The 18575-nt window shown below is 42.6% G+C and overlaps 1 protein-coding gene across 3 annotated transcripts in view; it reads left to right on the top strand.

The window, feature by feature from the left end:
* LOC131446888 (FERM, ARHGEF and pleckstrin domain-containing protein 1-like) overlaps positions 1 to 18575 on the top strand; it is a 51755-nt gene that overhangs the window by 6405 nt on the left and 26775 nt on the right. The window lies entirely within an intron of this gene.

Here is an 18575-nt window from a genome sequence, read left to right as displayed (position 1 = left end):
TTAAATCAATTCATACATCTTGAATGCAGTTATCAAATAGTCTGCAGAGTAATCCTGTTCTCTTGAAAACAAATTAATACTAGAACCTGTTTTTTTTTTGTATTAATATCTAGGAAATCTGTTATTCTCAGGAAGAATGCAGTTTCTCAGGACTTCTCCTGTGTGATGAAGTAGTCAGTCAGGTGACAGCGATGCCTTCAGGGTTCAGCTGAGCTGCTCCGTCAGTCTGCTGTGTTTTTTTTTTACTTCTCCTTCACATCTGTCCCTTCATCCCCACCCACATTGACAAAAAACACGTATGAACAAACCCCAAGAGCGGCTGCTGCCATCAGCTGTTTGAGTCCCATATGCTCTTTAAATCTTTATCTCCACTTCCTGGAGATACACAGGAAGTGGGATAGGAGCCAGCTTCCTGTCTCGGCTCACCACACCTCCAGACCGCTGATCCTGCTTTCACAGACGGGAAGACTCGTGACTTTGTGCTCCCTTTCTGTTTTAATCTTATTCCATTTATTGTCTCCATTCAAATGTATATAACTGCATCTTATTAATGGAAGTCATGCAGCTCTGTAGCTTCCTAATGCTGTTCAGAGAGATTCCCCCTGAGAGGCTGCAGTTTTAATGACATCGGTGCCGCTGGGCTCCTGTACTGTATGTCATCTCCGAGCGGGTGTGGTGTGATCATGTGTTCCGAATTTAATGTTCTTTTTGCACGCCGGCGGGGTGTTTGGTTTCATGCCCTCCTCAGTGAAGCTGCACTGTATCATCATCATCATCATCATCATCAGCTCGAAGTTTGGCGAGTTTTTGTGATGATGATGATGATGATGATAAAGAAGGAATCCACAGAGAGTGTCTAACGTCCAGAGCTGCCAGTGCAGGGAAGCCGTAATTGGGTCTTGTGGAAATGCCAAGAATGTATGTGGTCGTTGTGTGAGTCGGTGCCTGAGGCCGAGTGGACAGTTTGACAGAAGGCTCGGCTACAGTGTAACAGTCTGTGGGACGGATGTCACCTCTCTGTATGTGTGTTGTGACACACATACAGTGTTTTTTTAATCTTAAAAATGGAGGGTTTCTGTGAGAACGTTAAGATTGTGCTTCTGCAGGGGGCCGTGTATTGACAAGCGTCTGGTGACGCTACACATACACAGACATGGGGGTGACGAGATGATGAATTGTGCTAATTGTGTCAATTATTTTCTCGTTTGGTCCATAAATTGTTGAAAAATATTGATCAGTGCTTCTCAAACCTGGATGTGACGAAGTCCTCAAATGTCTTGTTTTGTCCAGACAATACTCACATTTAAGAATTTGAAAAATCACACAAACTGGCTTTAATTCTTTGGAAAACAGCCCTACTTTTAAGGAAAAGTCAGTAAAAAAATGTAACTTGCATTAACAGGGTTTCTGCGATTGATGGACTTACTTGCTAACTATTTTGGTAATTGATGAATTGTTTTATTTTAACAATTAAAAGAAGTTAAGTGTGAACATTTTCTGGTTTCTTTGCTCCATGAAACAAACGAATCATTAAAAGTGAATCATTTTGAAATTCAACGTCATTTCAAGGTTTGGGAAATGCCATTTAATATCTTGTCAAATACTTTGTTTTGACATTTTATGGACCCACAAAAAAAAACCTACAAATCATGTAAATTATAGACGTGTTATTCTGTCTTAGAAGATATTTGTCAATGGCTAATTAGGAGGAGTTGACGGAGGGAGAGACATATCACAATAGTGTATCTTCTAAGACTATTGTATAGAAACCAAGAGAGAGAGAATCTAATCGCTAAAACACACTGGCAAACGAGAGCCAAACGTGCACCAGCACATTTGACCAAGATTGGGAGTAATAATTTAACGAGGATGTGACGAGGAAAGGTTGTAACTCTGCTGAAATTGAGGAGAAAAATAGAACAAGCCCTGTGAAAGTGAACTTATCACGGTTTGGGTTAAATAAAGGAGGCATTGTCGTTTGTTTTTTCCTTTTTTTTTTTCTCTTCCTCTCATTACGATGATCCTGCAGTGTATTTGCACAGGAGGTGTTGACTGGCATGTGAATCAACAGATAATACCCGCAGCTTACACTTGCACTAGTTTTGGGAGTTTGTCACTGCAGGGAGGTTAACGGGTCTTAAAAGCTCAGCCCAGTGTTCTGCAGACACAGCGGCGAATCTATCGTTAAACAGAGTTTGATATTTCAATGGAAATGTTTTAATTCAATCTTTTAGAGATGACGCTGCTGCAAACTTTGACATTAAAACCACTGGCTATTTACTTTACAGTAGTATTTCCAGTCTAACAGGACCTCATTATTTATGATCAGCTTAATTAACATTCTTGTTTTTCACCGTTTTTAAAGTTCACTATCTGCAGCTGCAAGCAAAAACAGTGTACTCAGGATTTCAGTGATTCAGTGCATATAGTAGCACAATTTCAACTCATTTAAATCATTTCTTTTTGACATGTCCCGCACTGATGTTGTGTCTGGCATTTATTTTGGTCAGGATAATCGTGACATGGAATTCAGATTTGGTCCTGGTATGACACATGTCTTCAATAAAGCTACATTTCTTGAATGCAGGTGGTTGAATGTGATATATTACTTTTTTATAAAATCAGCTGTGTCCTCGGGCCGTCACTTAGGAATGTGACATCCCCCCCTTCCTCTCTCCCTCGCGCTCTCTCTCCTCCAGATTCCCATGAGGAGTTATAACTGTTCTCCTCTGTGTTTACAGCCACAAATACCATTGAAATCTAATGTAGCTTCTCTCTCTAACCGAATTACAGCAGCAGCAGGGTACTGCTCGGCTTCAGTCCGGCGCTTATTTTTTTTTTTTACTGCCAATGAAGAATAATTCTACATTATATTTATTTAAATTTTAATTATTTATCGGCATTTTCTTTGTCTTTATTTCTCTGCTTGAGAACCTGTACATTTTGAGTGAATATGTCATCAATAAAACATTACGAGTAGACATTAGTGACCACTAAAGCTACACACACACACACTGAGGCTTCATTATTAATTTGGAGTGGAAGCAGCATGGTGGAGGAGTTATCACTCACTCCCACCTGGTAAATAATTAAAGGTATAGTGAATGTGCTGCATGTGTGTGTGTAGTGTGGGCTTTATCTGTTCTAGGTATGTGTGCTTGCATGCCTCATGACATACGCTACTTGTTTAGTTTAACTGGGTTTCACCTAAATTCGTTGTCGGGGAAGCCAGTCACTGATCCTATTATGGCGCTTTTTCATGATACAGTTCTACACTTGACTGGACTCTACTCCGTTGTTTTGCTTTTCCGCTCTTCTTGTTCTACGCTGATGATAAAAAGTACGAGTGGGAAAGACAATGGCTACCTGAACCGGCTAACTCGTATCTCGTCCCGTTTAACCCCCGGATGCTCGGTTACCCTGGCGTGATTAGATCACAGTAGCCACGAACACGACGCGTTACAGCGAGGAAATCGTCACGGTATTGACATTGACGCACAAAATTGAGGGCGTTAACATAACGGGCCGTTGAGAACCCTGCTCTGTAGTGATTGAAAACGACGTTTCTGATACTAAATCGAGTCGAGTAGAGCCAGAACTGTTCATGGAAAAGCATCGTTACTGTTACGGTGCACCCACAGTATTGTATTCCTTCTTTTTCCTGCGTCACACACTTAGTTAAATTACAGTTTGAGTCAGTTTTAAACTGCTGCGTTTACTTGTATCCTGGAGAGATATACAAGTAAACACATGCACACACCCTTTCCCAGATTTTGACTTCAGTTTATCTTGAGGTCACGGCATCAGCGAGAGAGGGGGGGTTTTCCAAGCAAGCTGTTTTATTTTTTGCATGGGAAGCATTAATGCAACAAGGATAAATAAATAACTTTACTGTAACCCAACCCTCACCTGTTTATAGCATGTGCAGCATTCAAGCCATCTTTTATTTGCACTCTTTTAGTCTCTCGGTGTCAGTACCCTGACAGAAAATCCAGTTCCAGTATCGTACGAGACTTAATCCAGTCCGGAGGAGCCAGAACTCTACTATTGTTGGAGAATTGCAGCTTTAACTGGACGACAATCAGAGAAACATGACCAAAATAATAGAGCACATGTCAGGTTATATTCTGTGTTTTTCTACATGGTCAAGTTGTGCACTGAATTAGGTCCGTTCTAATTATAAGCATTGTCTGTCTAGCATGAGTTTATTTTGTCAGTGCAACAGAAATATCGCCACTGCTGCTGGAAACACTCAGTCATGCACCGACTGTATATTTAGGCACGGCTGAAAATAGTGCCAGCACCAAAAAAAGTGTGTCCAATGATTTTTACGCAAACATTTAGACTTTAAATGCTGTCTATTTGCAAATAAGTGTGTCAAATTTGGTTTTATAACACTTTAACAGACGTACAAAGCAGGTGTCAATCAAATAATAATAAAACATATTTTAAAATTGTAAAATGAAACAACAGCAAGTTTTTCTGTCTGAGACAAATAATCAAATTTGACCCGAACTTGACGCAATCACATGCTCTGTCTGTTCCATTACTGCCTGAAATGTGTGTTTATATGCACACATTATTCTCCCGTGAGCCTCCATGGAGCCGCCATGGAGGCTCCTGTGTATCTTTGACACAATCGCTTCGTTGCGGTGACAGGTGGAGTCCCGCTGAGTCCACAGGGATCATTTGGACCCAGTTTATTCCATCCAGGGTTCCCAGGGGTCCTTGAAATCCTTGAAAGTTTTTAAATTTTGAAAACAAAATTGAGTTAACTTGATATTTAGGTAAACGTCTCCCATATCCCTGCATTGTTTGATGTACTGTACCTAGACTAGGACATTGAGTCGTAATTACTAGCAGAGAGAGCAAATGACGTGATGTCTGGGAAATGAAAATTCCATGATCTTTGGCTCACTTGGCCGGATGCAGAGCGTGCTGCAAATCAATAAAAGTGGGCAAAGCAGCTCTTACAAGTTGCCCTTCTACCCTAAGCTGTGTCAGCACATTTGGTCCATGAATTTGAAGGGAACTGGTCCTGGAAAGTCCTGAATTCACTGTCAAGCAAGCGTGAAGTGAACCCCTGTCCATCCAGCATGTAGAACCATATGTGGCATGATAGAGTGTTTTTCATCATGTCTTTCAATCAGTGGAGTCTAATTGGTGTATTTGGTCCCTCTTTCTGACCTTAATCCATACACACATCAACACAATCTGTCCCACAAAGCTTCTGATGTCCACTGAGACAGAGTGGACAGTGGTGTGTGTGTGTGGGAAGTGTTCGTGTTCGGGTGCAGGACGATCTCGTGGCGTGTTTTTGCTGCGTGATTGGTTTGTGACTTTGTTATCTGCACTCGTCGTGTGACCTTTTGAGTGTGTTTGAATGATTTGCGACTACAGGGGGAGGTTTTATTTGGATTAAGATGATGGAACTGATGGACTATCGGTCCCTCAAGGATGATGATGATAGATGAGCTTCAGGTCCCCTGCCACATTATGCACAAATACGCACACAGACACGCTCACTCGTGTTGGACGAGGAGTGGCTGACATTTCAAATGGATGAGTCTTTGTGCTGTCGGCGGCCTGAGGAATTGATGTGTGTGAGGAGAGCAGATACAATGAAAGGACGATGATCACATTAAAACACAAAAGAAGCAGTGGCTGACTCCCGACATGGGTTTTCATGAATATAAAAAAATGGTTTCATCTTCAGGTTGATGAAGGCTCTTTATCTCGAGCCCCTCCCACCAACACGGAAGGACGCCTTTTTTTCAGGCAGCGTCTCAATTTTTGAAACGCAGCACATTTTGTTGCCACTGTGCAGTTGATGTAAGCTTCACTGACTTTCCCTGACAAGTTTCTGCCTTGTCAATGCTTGTTTTCCTCCGATTACAGTCACATGCAGTGTAAATGACCCCTATCACACACGGATATAAAAATAAGACGCCCAGCCAACATGATGGAGCCTGAGGTCCAAACTTATGATAGTTTTCATAAGGAGGTACAATCAGTGACCTGTCCACAGTGGATGGGAAGCAAGTATATATAAAAGTATTACATCTACAGTTATCCCTGAATACCAGGAAAATAAACTGTTATTTACTGTTGTCCTCTTGGTCTTGTTAGTTACGGTTATTGCCTCATTGTTGCCCTCCCGCCTCTGAGACCTCGACTGGTTGGTGCTTAACAAGAGCAGAAATTAGCTTTAATGCGTCCTCCCATGAGCAGACTAGTCTGCACAGAGCCACACAGCTAAAGTGTTGTTAAAGTCAGCTGGAGATGTTTGTATCGGCTCTGCCCCCAGAGCCAGAAAAAGAGCCAGAGTTCCCCCTTCGGTCGTTCTTTTTCCCTGACATTTACATGAAACGGAGAGAAAGAAGAAACGCACAGGCTGGTCAAAGAGTGATTCAGTGTAAGAAAATGTGTGTTTTTGAGGTCCGGAGCCAAATTGTCCTCATGTTTCAGGAGCTGCTGAAAGCTGAAGTCGCTGCTGTGGCGTGTGCGTGTGCGGTCAGCGCCGAGGTGATGTTTAAGCACAGCATTGTAGTTATTTTAGGATGAGGCTGAATCCTCTGGCTTTATGATTTCTGCAAGTTTATGACTCTTCTCTCCTCTTTGAGCACATACTGTACAAAAGCAACAGTAGCTCTGACAGGCCTCATCCATCATCTTACACACACACACACACACAGCTACATGTTGATGCTGTTCGTATGGACTCACAAGGGCCACATAAATCCACATTACATGGATATTTGACTTTATGGGCCCATGTGCTTGAATGTACAGCACCCAGAGCATGTGTGCATGCAGAAAGAGACCATTTAATGACAGTCCTATTCAAATAAACATTTGATGTGATTTGCAGATGCGATGTCTTTCCCCGTCTTTCTCCGTCTGTCTTAGAGGTACACATATGAATAAATAATGAGCTGTGAAGTTGCTGAGTTGCAGAGGAAATGCATGTGTGCATCGTTGCGTCATTGTGTTATTGCAGTTTAGCATCCACGCTGTTTTCGACTGAAAATTGAGACAAACGTTTAAAGTTTTGCTCCAGTTCTGCACGAACAATATGTGTAAATCAAAAATAATCCATGCCAAAAGTAAATCGTTGCATCAGTTGTGCGTTTCCTCAGATTTTAACTCATATGCTACATGCAATACTCGCTTTAACAGAACAGAAGGCAGTATAGCCATTGTCATGACATCATTACAGGCTTTAGGTCAGTACGCCCCGGTTCTTTGCTGCACCCTGTAGTATTATAAGAGCCATTTTTGTCCCTCTCCACCCAAATAAATGTAATCTGGAGCAACAAAACCTATTTATACATGATTTTATCTTCATTTTATGGATCAAAGTGTTATACATAGTGTTGCAACACTAAACCCTAGACTCAACCGGGTTGTAAAACTATATATAAGACTTGATACATGATGTTATCTTCATTTTATATACTATATATATATTTCATTACTGTTTTTACCTCTTTATTTTATATAGTTCATGCTTGAGAAAAACCTTCATGTACAAAATGTCCTCATTTAAGTGCTGGGAATGTCTCTCAACAGTTCTGATTCTTGGACAACGCATTTGACGCAAGACATATTTTAGTGGACGAAATATTAAACCACTTTCATTTATCGCCTTGATCCCTAAAAAAACAAGTGTTCAATTTGAAAGAAATAATAAAAGAGAGAAAGAAACAAACAAAATAAAGAGAAACATACTTTTTTCAAGAGCTACAGGGAACCACTTGTAAACAGGTTTTCTGCTTTTTCAGCTTCTTAAATGTGAATATTTTCTGGTTTCTCTGCTTTATACGACAAAGAAATCATTAAAACTGAATCACTTTTGGTTTTTGAGGACATCGTCCTTTCCAGGTTTGAGACACGCTGATCAACATTTCCTGACATTTTATGGACCAGACGATTAATCGATTATGTAAATAAACGTTAGTTGCAGCCCTACACTCTATAAAAGTAAAGCACTATCCTTGAATCTCATTTGAAAACACGTCGAAACATTAAAAGAGGATTTGTGAATGTGTAATTCTGGTTCTGCTTTCTTTCTCTATGAAGTCAAAGATTGCATTGTTTCAAAAATAATTGGCAGCCCGGAAAGATTCCATCTGTGCATGTGTGTTGCACTGACGGAACATTTGACAGTCGGAGCCATGGTTACTAACAAGCTTAATGAAGGGGGTCAGCCGTGTCATGTTCTTTGACTAGAGGTTTGAGCAACATGTGGATGCAGCACAGTGCAGCTTTCATACAAAGGATCTGCTCTGTATTATGTAATGGTACTTGGCATTCACTGTCTCATTCCTGTGGTCAGAGACTTCAGAGAGGGACTTCTGACTGTGGACTGTCTTTCCTCTCAGCTTTTCCCCTCTCTCCTCTTCTTGCTTCTCGACCCCAGACGTTGACCTCCCTGCGGAGTGAGGAATCTCCATACCGTCGGAAACCCTTCACGCGCGCTGTTGTCGCATTGTGCAGGCAGCGCTGGCCCTTTTCTGTCACTCTGCCCTTAGTTTGGGGCGTGTGCACACACGGAGCCACGTGGAAGCGTTTAGACGCGCCGAGTTCAAAGACAGGGTCACAGACGGAGCTGACGCGGAGTGAGGGAACCCGTCGGACAGATTATTATTCACTAAGTGGAGTGTCTGTTGCTTATAGAGACACAGTTACAGAAAGAGTGCCTCTGAAAGGGAGCGAGACAGGGAGGGGGGAGGGAAGAAAAGAAAAGAAAGCCCCACTGAGGAAAAAGAGAGGTCTGTGTTTCTGTGATTGTGACGGGGGGGAGAACGACGCACACAGACACACATCCGACTCCCACAGAAGCATTCTGCCTCACCAGCAGCCAGTGAATGAGTCCCCAGTGACGGGGCCAGGAGCTGGGCCTCGTTCAGGGTAATCACTGTAACTCCACCATTACATCACAGCTATGTCATGTTCTTTGTATATGACAAGTGAGGGTGCACTGATTTATGGAAGTGTCATTATAGAATGAGAATCTACAACCCTAACTATTCACTCAAGGTGGTGTTAAAGTTTAATCGCTTCACACTTAGTATACATATTTTATAGTTGCTATGTAAAAAAAAAAAAAAAAACCACGAGAATCTTAAATAAGATTTAATTATGAGGTCCATTAATGACTAGACTGATCGTATACCTTCCCATCCTTAATTTAAAGATAATGAATGAAAGACCTCCTCGTCTTTCTTTCTTTGTGCTGGCCTCTTCATCGCCACAACCCCCCTCCTCCCACAGTGAAACCTCAGCGGTTTTGATTTTGACACAACAGAAAATTAAGAGCATCTGCTGCCGTTTAGGTTTATCACCATCACCACCACCGTGCACCAGCACCGTGCACCAGCAGACATCATGGCAGGTGGCCCACAGTGTATTTGACAAGTGAATCTGGCTGATGCTGCAGTGTGTCACTTCTCAGGCCACCTGGATTTGATGACATGAGCCAGATGATCAATATGTCAATATAACAAATCCAAAGTTGTCTTTGTCTGCTGAGAGGTCGACAGATGTAAGTGGGTGGAGTTGGGGCCCGCGTAGCTGTCGCCTCTGCTGCCGTAAATCTTCCCTCCGTGATGTTGAGGAGGAGTCGGGCCTCTCCCCGGTCGTAAGGTGAAAAAGTCATCAGTGAGTTGAAGGTTGTGTTAGAGGGAAAGGCATGCATGACCAGCGGCTACGTCCAGTTTTCATCCTGTTCTTTTGTACATGTTATTTACAAGACACCGTGAAGTCATTGGTACAAGCCACATTTATTGCCTTGCGACCATGATATCTCTGACGCACCTCTAGAGAATCCTGATCTATTGGACTCATAAGATAAACTGCGTAATAGATTTTCATGGTTAAGGTCGAAGGTTTTGATAAATACTCGCTTGAACTTGAGCATAACATGAATATTTGGTGGTCACCTACAACAATGCCTCAAGAGAATCCTTTTAATGGATGAACTATTTAGATTTGGGTGGCGGTGACCTCACCAAACATGTTTTTGTCTCCTTGAACATTACATTTCCCGTTAAGTCAACAAGCGTGTGTGTTTGTGTTATTTGAGTCAGGAAACAAATTGTTTAGGCTGTAGCTGCACTGTTCACTGGTGGTGTACTGGGAAACTGGTGGGGGGTATTTACCTTTTAAGGTATTTGGAAGATCAGGTCAACTAGTTGTGTACTGGAATTCGGTTCCTGGTGTGGGAACCAGAAAGAAACTGCACAAGTGTGAAAGCTAAGAGTTTAGCAAACAGCTTAAAAACCCCAAACTCCTGATTAGAATTGTGTGCGGTCCCTGATCTGCCTCATTCTGTGTGTGTTTGCAGCTCTGGCCAAGGCTCTTTAACTTTTTTTTGGACGCTGTTGAGCGAGTGTGTTTGTGTGTGGGAGCTTGGAGCACTAGGTTTTCCTTCCTTTTTAATAGGTGAAGTGTTTCTGCTCCTGTGTCCTTGCTCCCTCTGTCTGAATGTTTTCAAGGAGCCCTCGGTGGAATTTACCAGCGGCTCTCCTGCTGCGTCCCCCCCCCCCCCCAGCGTCGCGTTTCTCAGAGTAACTTAGCAGAGGAATGTCGGCCGACGTGTGGTTGTTGGGAGGAAGAAAAATGGTCGTGTTGGTTTTTTTACCTATCCCCACCTTCATGTTCTTTTTCCTCTTATTTTTATTACCAGCCTTGTGTCTCCCAGACTCTGTCTCTCTCTGACAGATTTACAGACAGCTCCATCATACTTCATACTTCATACCAGACTGGGACTTTCCGGCGTTTTGTCCCATGATGAATCACTGTCACCACTCTTTTGGCTTTGGCTTTGGATTGATTTAGTTTTTTTGTGCCCGTTTGGCTTATCTGGAGCATTTCATTTGATGCTGAATGGCTGCAGAAGTCATGAGAGACTTATTTCCTGTTGGAAAATTGTGTGTGTGTGTGTGTGTGTGTGTTGATTGACATGCTTTAATGTCATTGTGGTATCCACTTTTAATTGCAATGAAGATTTTTGGGGCTGTGGCTTAATTAGATTTGATGCTCGCTCGTAAATCATCGGCGCATCTTCGTGATAACCACACACATGCAGGCGTAGTTAAATTATTCAGTTGTCTCCACGCCCTCTTTTATTTAGACCCAAATCCTGCGTCTCAGCAACTGGCGCATACAGCAGATGCACACACAAACAAGTGCTGGGCTTAGCCGTAGTATCCACCCTATTCTAATGCCAAGTTTGTGTTTTAATAGATTTACTGCTGTTTTTGAGTCCACCATGTTGTGCTGCCAGTTGCCCAGAATTGACAAATCAAACACTGAGTCTATGGAGGGTTTTTTGTGTTTTTATGCCATTTGAAGTAGAAGTAGACAGATTAATGGGGCTGATGTTTGCCATGATGTAATCAATGGCATCGGCAATGATAACAAATGATATATTCATGTTGTCAGAAACTGAATAAATGTTACCAAGTCACTGAAACTAAAAGATTTTCACCCAAAAGTTCTTTCTTTTGTGTATTTAATATTTAGTTCATGCATTATTTTATTGAAAATTCTTTGCAGTGCAGACATAAAATTAAGGTTGATAGTGTTGTTCAATAAGTGGTTGACTATATAGATAAAAGATATATAGATAAAGTGGTAGAAAATGGATGGATGGACGGATAAACTGTTAAATTTGATTAGAAAAATCAGCTCTGTACATGGGCCACAAGAAAATCACCAATAATAATTGGCAACTGGTTGCTCCGATTTTTAAAAATTGGCATCACCCAAAGAAAACCCCACATCAGTCTACCTCTAATTTGAAGGCCAACCCGCACACATTTGCAGGGCAAATGGTATTCATTTGGGAGCGATATGCAATTTCACCCCTACATGCCACTAAAACCCACTAAAATCATTTGTTACCTTTTGTGCTTCACTAGTGTGTCATTTTCAAACCCAAAAACCAGAATGCACAGAAAAATTGGGTTGGGACAGAAAAATGTGGCCTGAGCCGCATTCTAGTCTCCTCCCATAGGTTACATTTTATACTTTATGGCCTCCACAGTCACGTCGGACACCCGTTTATTTACATTCTGGTGACACGGAAAACTCATTGGCCAAAGGATTATTGTGGCACTGAAGAAAATATATAAAAACAACAAGGTTGTATGGAAGAGCTTGTGTCTGTGGGGATTTATTTGAGATGAAAGGTTTGAGACCCAGAAGCAGAGGAAGTTTGTTTACTGTGACAAACTGGTAGACACTTAAGATAAAAGCTTGTGCCACCACGTGGTCGACACTTTTCATTTGACCGCCTTGTTTCCCAACGGAGCTCCAGATGCTTTTAAGAAAAAAAAGCAGCCCCGTCGTGAGATTTACAGATCTCATTATTGTGCCAGGCATCGCACAAACGCCGTCCTACACACATCAAACTAATTGCCTTTTGTGTAATGGTACAACATTGTGCACGTATTCCCCTCTGCTGCTCAATCTAATTGTCTGCCTCAAGTGTTCTGTGAGCCGTAACACACTCACTCACACACACACACACAAACACGCACTTAGATACGCACTGTTGTCCTCCCAGTAGCCTGTGGACATTTTCATCATCCTGCATCAGGGGTAACGCCACCATGCCTCGCTGTCCGTGCTAGCAGGTGCTCTGCCAACACGCCGTATATTCAACAGTCCACTTAGGTATGTGCGCGTCCCTCTGTCCGTGTGTGAACCGCGTGTCCTTTTCCTTCTGGCAGCGATGGAGGGAACTGGTGCCAGTGGGTTAAGCCTTTTAACCTAATCTTAAGGAGAGAATGCGATTGGTGGACGGTACGAGGAGGAAGGAGGCCTCGCCCATCTGTCCTGCCGGTCGCTGCTGTTTTGTGTTCCTCCTTTTATTTCCTGGAGATGGAAAAAGCACCGCGTGGGCCACTGGCATTCTTCACATTTTATACCAGTGTGTCTGAACGGGTGAAACATGTCATGGAAAAAGAGAGAAACATTTGCACACAATAACATGCTGTGTCTGTTTATGGCTTATATCAGGTTCTTGGCCAAGGCACAGTCCACATTTAACTTTATATTAGTGCTGTCAAACGATTTAAAATATTTAATCGCGATTAATCGCATTAATGTCATAGTTAACTCACGTATAAATCGCAATTAAGCTGTGTATCACCCTGCTAAAGTGCCGTTCTTCAACGGAGTTAACGTGTTGTTGCCGCAATGAGCTAAAGGGGCTAGCGGTCTTCGGAGGTCTCCTTACTACGGTTCGGGGGTCTGCCAGCTTGGTTGGTAACACTGCACACATCATTACTTGGATGTGGGGAGCGTGTCGAGAGATGACCCAGGCTGCGTTGGATACGGAGAGCCCCCTTGGAGACGGAGAAGCACACAACGCTCGCCATCCACTCAAAGCGTAACGTTAGCGTACTACTCTTTGGCCGTCTCGCAAGCCCAAACAAGTGTGTGCAGCGTGCCTGTTGTTTTGTTTCCGGTCTAGCTAGATCTGGTGTGGTGGTGTAGTTTTTCTAATGTTACTAGTTGTTGCAACAGGATGTGGAAAAAAAACTACAACATTTTCTAGGCCAAAAAGAACGTTAAAAAATTGACGCCGCTAAAATGGGTTTGCGTTAATAGTGCGTTTAATTGACAGCACTAATCTTTATATATCTATCTGTATATTGCAAATTTCAAATAATTGGTTAAATTGCACAGAAAACAATGGACAATGACATTAGTAGTAACCCACAGGTGCACAAGCAGTGGCTGCAGCAGCGGGCGTTGTTATGAAAGGTTGTAACACTTAAATACTTTCATCATTCAATGGCCAACACCAACAAGCTGTAGGGAAACCCAGTGACTTTTTCTTGTCTCTGAGCGGCTGCTGAGTTAGCAGCGCAGCAAGCACAGCGGGGGGGAAAGCCCGGCTGCAGGAAGGTTGGGGGGGGGGGGCATCTGTAATGCTCAGACTGAGGAAGAAGTAGCACCACCAGAACAATGGCTTTAACATGACATTATTAAAGTAGATCTCATGCGCTGCTGTGCTCGGCCCTTGCAGCAGACAACAGTCTTGTGTGTTGTTAAACGTCTTATAGACACATTATTGTGAGGCTTGGGGCAACAAACAGCAATCTATCTCATTTCAAACCGTCCCAGCAGCTGGTGCGGAGATAAACGGACAGTTTGCAGGCGACGTGCATACCGACGCAGGAAATCCAGAACAGTAAAATACATTGCTGCGAGTGATAGTGTCACATTGCACGCTCGCTGCTGTGACTCCAGTGTGTGTTTTTTTTATTTCCCCTCTGTCCCACTGACCTGAAGTGCAGCAACAGGGCACAGCAGGTTCTCTGGTATGAGCATGAGAAAATACCCCCCCCAAAAAAAAAAAAAACACATCCACAGAGCAAATGTCTACTTTGTCAGTGAGATGGAAATCTAAAAAAACATGAGATGTGTGTGATAGATGAAACAAAGAGGTGTATGAGAAAGTTTGACAAAGTGCTTTGCTGAAAGGTTCCCTGCTGGAACTCATAGCAGGGGAACAAGAGAAGAAATTGAACAACTCTGAGGTGCTTTTTTTTCTCCCCCCCGTCCCCCGTCCTGTCTTTTCCCTTGTGTAGAGTTCTTATCATCAGTCTCACCCATCTGGTTTCTATCCCTGTCGACGTTTAGTCCAAGTGCTGCCGAGCTCCAGAGGAGTGGTACCTTTCAAACATCTCTTCACTTCATGCCAGTTTGCTCCGAGACATTGAACAGAATTCAGTGAGATTTCTTCATTTTTAACAAACCAGAGCAGGAGCAGACGGCCTTGTGCAAGGAATTTAGGAGTTACACCTAAAAGTATTTGTATTTTCATAGGCCATTTGCATCAGTGACGCCGTGGAACACTCGGCATGCCACCGCAGATGGTGAGAGTGTTTTACTTGGCTGTAAACTGCACGAGAAGACGGGATCCAAAGAAAGAAAGAAAGAGAGGAGGAGGAGAATGTAGAAGACGAGCAAAATAATTGATCACGACAATGGTTTCATTATGGCCTACTAAAAAAGTGATTCTTATACGGACTTTTTGTGACTGTCTGTTCAATTAGAAACAATATCCTCTATATAATATACATTGGGCCCCTAAAGTCGTTTAAATAAATCCGACCTGGTTAGATTTTCTGATAATCAGCCGATGATGAAGCTTTTGATTTACTCTCTTACGTACGACTTGTGCATTTTCATGAGCTTTCATCTCTGACATAAGCAAGAGAAGTAAATCACACACTCTTGTTGACCCCGTGCGTGAGAACCTGTATTCAAGGAGCGAGGGAGTAGGAGAGGAGGGAGTGTGCGTTTGTGTGTGTGTTGTTGTTTTGTGACTGATGACTTTGCAGGGTAACTGTGAGGATAGTCTTGGCATGGAGACAGTCTGGTGAATGAACACGAAAGCTGGCGAGGGATGGAGTCCGAATCCAAAGAGCCGAGGAAAGAGGGAGTGAGATTTTCCTAATTCCTAAGCAAACTGCCTTACTTTGTTTTGCTATCACACTTGTGATCCACCAGGCAGTCTCAATTTGCTCTTTGTGACCTACAATCCTCTATGACGTCGGCATAATCTGAGCCTCGTTTGCTGCAAAAATAAAAGTGCATGAGTCATTCTCTGAAACGTAAACAGAAGCAGGAAGCAGTTGGATCAGCTGCAGATATGCCTCTCTGTTTTATTAGCCTTATTTTTAGACTCAGCACTTGCTGCCAGAAAAAAGCAGTCTTTTTTTTCGTGCCGTCTCATCTATCAGAGCGTGTGCTTTTCTCATTAGTTTAGTCACAATCAAAAAGTACGGCTTTTAATAGCTCAGGAGCTGTGAGGACACGGCAGATATACGCAGAAGTGCTGCTTTTTCCTCCCCCCTCTCTCTTCCCCTATGTCCATTTATCCTCAAAGAGGTCTGTTTGTGTTTTGGATGTTTGGATGACGGTCACCAGACCTGAAGCCAGATTCCGGCACAGTTCAGTGCTGGACAGTTAGTTTGTTAAGCCTCGCCTCTAGACCGGCTAGCCTTCTAATTATCTTGCCACGTTGGTGAAGCAGGACAGCTGTTTGAAAGTGGACCCTGCCTTTAAGGACCTTGGCCTCTGCTGCAGGTTGCATTTAACTGTCTGTAGTCGACTGGAAATTCTGACTCCCCACCTGACATTTTTATTTTTCAGCCTCTTTACTGTGCAGAGTTTTACACGCAGCAGAGAAATATCTGGATTTGTCGTGCACCATTCCACATCTAGACAAGATATTTGTCTGTGTGTGTGTGTGTGAGTGAGTGTGTGTTTTTGGCCGGCTGAGAAAAGGCTCATTGATGGAGGCCCGCTCAATGAAGTGATTGTGATTTGAACTGAAAGCAGCCCGGTCTGAACTCCACGGGAGCCTCGTCTGCTCGGCCCCTGCACAGCTCACAGATTTCAACGTTCTCATACATGCAGTCATTTATAGGCCCTGTGATACTTTGTCATTAACGTCATTTCTCCCATGACTTGATCTCAAAAGTGTGACCTGTTTTTACTCTCCTATTTCATTATAAATAAAACTGTAAATACTGTATGTATGTATGTTATATTTTTGACCTCGGGCGGTCGAGTGTCCATTTCCTCTCCGTGAACTGTTGCCAAGAGCGGATCATGAGAACAGGCTGGATGGTTCCATTTTAAGTGCCACTTTTATTTAGTAAGGAGTGAGCACTGCTGTTGGCTGCATGTGGCAGCGCTGGGGTTCCATGTATAATGTAGGAACACAGGCAGTGTTGGTGGATGCCGTTTGTGCAGCGTGGCAATGATTTTGTAAATAAATCTCATGCATAGAAGGTGTAAAAGTGAGGCGAGACCTCTACAGTAGTGAATGGTGTAAGGCAGGGGGTTTCAAACTTGTGGCCCTTCACTTCCAAACTGCCCAACAGTGTTTCTAAAGATATTTCTATACATTCAACATTTAATTGTATACAAGCTTGTAGTGTTTAATTGTCTCCACATTTATTTTGATTTAGTGGTTTGGTTTCTGTCTGTCGGTGTTATTTACAGATTCATTTACATCACAATTGTGTTTTTGTTGTCGTAAACTATCTATCAAAACTAACACCTTTACGGTGAAATGGTGTGCAATGTCATCCTAAATGTTTTCAATTGCAACATCCTTACAGCTGTTATACATAACTGTTGGCCGGCCCCCTCCTGACCAGACTAGAAGTTCACTCACCCCCCAGCTTATTTTGAGTTTGAGGCCCTTGGTGTAAGGCAAAAAATAGTAGGTTTTTCCAGCTGCTGTATGTTTTCATTTTTGTGTCAAATCAAGATCCCTCCTTCCTCATGACTCTTTCCCTTTCCTCTTCTCCTTAAACAGTATCCGGGTTCACGAGAGTCAGTGAAGGCATCACTCTAACGAGACACATCGAGTTATACAATGACACTTCTCACAACCTTTGTTATTGTACCATATCTGCTATCGACATTTAAATCTTTCGCCTCTTGTTTTCTTTGTAACACCCTCCCTCCCTCCCCCCTCTCCTGTCTGCATTCCACCTCCTATCTAACATTACCTGAATGCGATATAGGATATCTCCCCCAGGTATGTACTGTAACGGCTTACTCTCTTTATTGGAGAGGGTTTTTTTTTTTTTTTTACTGATATTTGAGGAAATTGCTTTTGCCCAAAAACATACTGGGAATTCAACCTTGGTCATTATTTTTGTGAAACACGATCTGTTTCCAAACATTTCAGATTCCTCCTTCTCTTTCTTTCTCTCTCTCTCTTGCTCACCGCCACCAACAACGTTCCATTCAATTCCATTTTTGCTTAAATTTACTACTTAGCCAAACCTTCTTGCCTATTTTTAGTTAAAACCTCCACCGTAATACTCCAGCATCTTGCTCTATTTAGTTTATTAGGATGCGTTGTACTCCATAAAACTAAATTTTGTGTTAACAAAGCCCACAATTTCTTTCTCTCTCGTGTCCTTTATTCAGCTATCAGATCTTTACATTAAATCAAGGGAAGTAGAGCTGCAACTAGCGATTCTTTTCATAATCGATTAATCTGTCGATTATTTTCTCGATTCATCGTTTGGTCCATAACATTTCAGAAATCGGTGTTCGTCAAACCTGGAAATGATGACCAATGAAACCAAAATTATTAACTTTGAATGATTTCTTTGTTATCCGGTGCAAAGAAATGAAGAAAACACTCACATTTAAGAAGCTTAAACAATCGGAAATCTTGTTTTAATCACGAAAAAAAGCTTTAAACGGATTCATCGATGATCAAAATAGTAATCGATTAATAATCGATTAATTGTTTCAGCTCTAAATGTCTATGTAGTATGGGAGGCACGGGCAAATGGCGGCAACGTACAGGAAGCCGAAGGACAACGCGGCTGACAGCAGTTTTAACATCCGTTAAACCACGTTCGCCACAAACCCGTGTCTGGATTTTGTCCAACCCCAGAAGAGTCCTTGAGCTTTGTGCAGGAGAGTGGCATCTGTCTCTCTCTCTCGCTCTGTTACCAACGTGTAATAAGGATGTCACTGGGTCAGGACATCGGCAAAGCTGATCTACGGCAGTG

The sequence above is a fragment of the Solea solea genome, chromosome 2, assembly GCF_958295425.1.
Source record: "Solea solea chromosome 2, fSolSol10.1, whole genome shotgun sequence".
Lineage (NCBI taxonomy): Eukaryota > Metazoa > Chordata > Actinopteri > Pleuronectiformes > Soleidae > Solea > Solea solea.
This window is presented reverse-complemented; position numbering and strand designations above follow the sequence as displayed.